General features: G+C 42.8%; 1 protein-coding gene across 12 annotated transcripts in view; it reads right to left on the bottom strand.

The window, feature by feature from the left end:
- Window positions 1-4740, bottom strand: part of Cdkl3 (cyclin dependent kinase like 3) — an 87574-nt gene that overhangs the window by 39134 nt on the left and 43700 nt on the right. The gene's annotated exons all lie outside the window — the stretch shown is intronic.

Genomic DNA, 4740 nt, shown 5'->3' with positions numbered 1-4740 from the left:
TTATTGTTTCTATTTCCATTTTTAGATTCTGGATGGTTCTGTTCATTTCCTTCACCTGTTTGATTGTGCTTTCCTGTAGTTATTTAAGGGATTTTTGTGTTTCCTCTTTAAGGGCTTCTAGCTGTTTACCTGTGTTCTCCTGTATTTCTTTGAGGGAGTTATGTCTTTCTTAAGGTCCTGTATCATCATCTTGAGAAGTAATTTTAGATCTGAATCTTGCTTTTTTGGTGTGATGGTGTGTCCAGAACTTGCTATGGTGGGAGAATTGGGTTCTGATGATGCCAAGTAACCTTGGTTTGTGTTGTTTATTTTCTTATTTATATTATATTGGGGGCTACCCCCCCCCAATCTGGTTATCTCTAGTGCTACCTGCCCTTGCTAACTCTGACTGGAGCCTGTCCTTCCTGTGATCCTGGTTGTGTCAGAACTCCTCAGAGTCAAGCTGTCTCTGTGATCCTATGATTCTGGGGTCCTGGAATCCTGGGCTTGTTAGAGCGCCTGGAGTGGAGCTTCCTCTGGGTTTTGTGGGACTGGCTGTGGAATTTTGTGCCCAAGATTTGCTCCAGCCATATCTTTTTAAATTCTAAATTTATATGGGCATGGTAGCTCAGACCTGTGCTCTCAAATACACGGGAAGGTGAGGTAGGAGGGTTGTGAGTTAGAGGCCAGCCTGTGCTACACAACAAGATTGAAGTTAGCTGGATTATGTTACACAAGACTCTGAAAACAAAATTAACCAAAGAAACAAACACACAAACACCCTCTGAATACAGAATCTCTTCTTATTTGTAGTGAAACATTGTGTGCACACAGAGCAGACACTAGGTTGTTAGCACCTGTCCCAGCTTCATGTCTAAAGCAAATGTAACTCAACACGCCACAGAGCAGAGGGCACATCCATGCTGAATGTATTCCCAAAGTAAAGAAGTCACAACGTGCTCTGACAATGTATACATCAAAGCATAACCAAAGAACACAGCTCACCTTCCTGAAAGGAATTCTACAGGCCTATAGATAACTGACCTTGATTAGGACAAAGCTACTATGTTTTGTGTGTCTGTTAAGCCTTATCTCAGGTACTCTCACAATATCTCCAAAAAATGAAGCTCAGTGGTTAAGAGTGCTCTTCTAGAGGATCCAGCCTTTGTTTCTAGCACTCACATGGCAACTCAAACTCTCTGAAACTCCAGTTCCAGGATGCCCTCTCTGGCTTGTGCATGAGGCCAGCACATACATGCAGGCAAAACAATCATACACACTAAAACAACTTAATATCTCTCAGAAAAAATCTATTCTTTTTAATGTTAATTTACTGTGTGTGTGTGTGTGTGTGTGTGTGTGTGTGTGTGTGTGTGTGTAAGCTACTGTCCCATTTTCCAACTGGAAAACCTGAGGCAACATAATAATACAGACACACACACACATAGGTTTCCCCAGTTAAGGAGTGGTAAAGAGGGTTAGAGAGATGACTTAGCAGTTTGGCTGCTCTTCCTAAGAACCTGGGGCTCAATTCACAGCAGCCGCATGGTGACCATATGTAATTCCAGTTCTAGGGGATCAAATGCCTTCTTCTACCTTTTGTGGGCACCAGGCACACATGTGGTACCCAGACATACATGAGATCAAACAATCATACACATAAAATTTAAAGAAATGGTAAAAGTGAAGCTAGAGAGATGGTTCAAAGGTTAACAGCACTCACTGGCTGCTCTTCCAGAGGTCCTGAGTTCAAGTCTCAGCAACCACATGTTGGGCTCATAACCATCTATATTAAGATATGGTATCCTCTTCTGGTATGCAGGTGTACATGCAGGCAGAACACTGTACCAATCAATCAATCAATCAAAAAAAAAGCAATGGTAAAGGTGCTGACCCCTGAGTACTGCCTTTTCACTCAGTCATTCTGATGCTCATCTAGACTCTGATGGTTACTCTCTTTATGGCTTTTAATAAAAGAGGAAGTATTTTGTCAATACAAGTTTTCAGTGAAAGGATCTGCAGAGTTGTATAGGTATAAGAATTTAATGAATGTTCTGATCCTGCTAGATGGATTTGGAGGAGAAAGAAAGATGAAAGGAAATGGCTTTCCAAACTAAAAACAACCCAAGGACTATTGATGGCAAATGATTCCATAATATACCTCATCCCAAGACATTTTAGCATGGTAACAATCCACTTCAATGTAATAACTAGTAACCACAAAGAAATTAGCCAAAAGAGCTGCAAAAGTGTAAATGCTGTGTGGAGCAATGAAAGACTCCCCGGGGTTTGGTTTGAAACGTCCCAAGATTAGGAATCATTCCCCTGAGGAAACCAATCCCAAAGCTTGGTTTTTCATCACATCCTCACTTAGGGGATTTTAAGCAAAAAGCACTGATGGATTCAGTACCAGCTTCAGAACCTAGTCCAGGCCAACAGGGGACCTAGCTGCTTGCCTTCCTCCTACCAGGAGGCCTGAAAAGGCTAGACCTTGGGCTCCCCCTGGAGGAGACTGTCTTCTGTGAGGAAGTAATATGTAGCCCATCTGTCAGCTTCTAAGGACCTACTATAATCTATAATTCTGGGTTGCAGAAAATGACATTAATACTATCACACTGCATCTAGGCTCAGTAGCATGTACTTGTAGTCCAAGCTACACAAGAAAGGGAGTCAGAAGAGTTACATGAGTTCAGGAGTTCAGGACTGACCTGTGATACAGTGAGACGCTGCGTCAAACAAAAAGTCAAACAACAGAAAGACATGTTGGCATGTTCCTTTTGTTTTCTCGAGGGCTTAGCATGCGTAGTGCTTACATTTCATTCACCACAAATCAAATGTTCTTGAGGGCCAATGTATTCTGAGTACTGTTCTAGGCATGAGGAATACAATAATGAATAATGCAGTAGACCCAGCCTGTCTAAAGGTAGATTTCAGTAGGCAAGATAAACACAATAGCCGGGCAGTGGTGGTGCACGCCTTTAATCCCAGCACTTAGGAGGCAGAGGCAGGTGGATCTCTGAGTTCAAGGCCAGCTTGGTCTACAGAGTGAGTTCCAGGACAGCCAGGGCTACACAGAGAAACCCTGTCTCGAAAAACCAAAACCAAAACCAAAACCAAAAAAAAAAAAAAAAAGATAAACACAATAAAGGAGCTTATCAGACTGGCGAGTGCTATACAAAAATCCTACAGGATAGGGACTGGGGGTGGAGTTGGAAGCAGCAGGGTTGCTTATACAGAAGCATGGATGGACAGCAGGCTTTCCTGGACGAGTAGACAGTGAGGAGACCCAGCAGTCACACCACTGGGGAGGGGGGGATTTCTAAGCTGAGATACTCAAGGGAACAAGGGCACTGAACAACTGACCTTCTAGGTCAGGGTGGAATGACAGGAAAGTAGCATATGAGACCAAAAACGGGAGAGGCAGACTTGTGGGGAGGCAGTCACCTAACCTCTGTGTATGTTGACAAAGCAACATATCTGAGGACTTTTAGGGGCATTCTGGTCGTGCAATGGGAAGAAACTGACAGCTGAAAAACAGTAAGAGCATGAAGGCCTGTTAGGGGCTTTCTAGCAAGCCTGGGCAAGGCATGTCATAAAAACAATGGATAGTGAAGTGGTTACACCCTGGAACTGCTTCCAAACAGATCTGAAAGGATGGAGGTAAGAAGAGAAAAGAAATTAATTCCACAAAAATTTTCCTGAGCAACAAACAGAATGGAGTCGCTGTCACCTGAGATTGTGGGATGACTGAGGGAGAGAGGACATGGTTAGAGACCCTCGTCATCAATGCACTGAGTTTGACATGCCTCTTACATGTTTCAGTGGCACTCTTAGACATGTGAAAATCTGAATGTGGAGTTTTGGGACATCTAGGCTAGAGAGGAACAAATTTGTTCCTTTTGTAATCTAAGACATTTTAAAGGTGAATGATATGCTAGCTTGCCAGGCTGTCCAAATAAGAAATCAAAAGTACAGGTATACGTAAGACTCTCAAAAACAAAACAAAACAATGTCACCACCACCACACAGAGAAAAAAATAAACATAATCTATAACAACTATTTCTTTCCAATTCTAAAACAAAACCTAATCTAGATGAGCCTGACTCTAGCTTGAGGAGCTTGTTCACTGCCTTCCTCATCAGTGTGGCTGGAGTGGCCCCCATCATCGGCGCACACTGCTGGTTAGGTTATCTGACCCCAGGATTTGGCTGGAGTGCCCCCATCACCGACGCACTCTGCTGGTTAGGCTATCAGCTTTCCTACCTCTGCAGTAAAAGAAAGCTGCTAGGAGATTGGAGACACAGAGAACAGTTTCTTTCTGTGCTGTGCCTTCCATGTAAAGGCTGCTTTCTTGAAATCACACAGCCTAGCCTAGCATTAATGTGTGTGTATTTTTATGTGTACCTTTTTTAAAAATATATTTATTTATTATATGTAAGTACACTGTCACTGTCTTCAGACACACCAGAAGAGGCATCAGATCTCATTACAGATGGTTGTGAGCCACCATGTGGTTGCTGGGAATTGAACTCAGGACCTCTGGAAGAGCAGTCAGTGCTCTTAACCACTGAGCCATCTCTCTAATCCCTACTTAAAGAATGCTTTCTTGTTTATAATCACCTTGAACTGCAGTTCCACAGTCACCTAAGATTTCTCAATTATTTCCCTAAACAATTCTGTGGAATGTTTTAGTAAGGTGGCCCAATTCCCCTGTTGGGGTCTTTAATTTGCACTTCAGACAGCATGGTTCTGAATTTGGG

The sequence above is a fragment of the Mastomys coucha genome, unplaced genomic scaffold (assembly GCF_008632895.1).
Source record: "Mastomys coucha isolate ucsf_1 unplaced genomic scaffold, UCSF_Mcou_1 pScaffold5, whole genome shotgun sequence".
Taxonomy (NCBI): Eukaryota; Metazoa; Chordata; class Mammalia; order Rodentia; family Muridae; genus Mastomys; species Mastomys coucha.
Note: the sequence above shows the minus strand (reverse complement) of the source record. Positions and strands in the feature narration are given on the sequence as shown.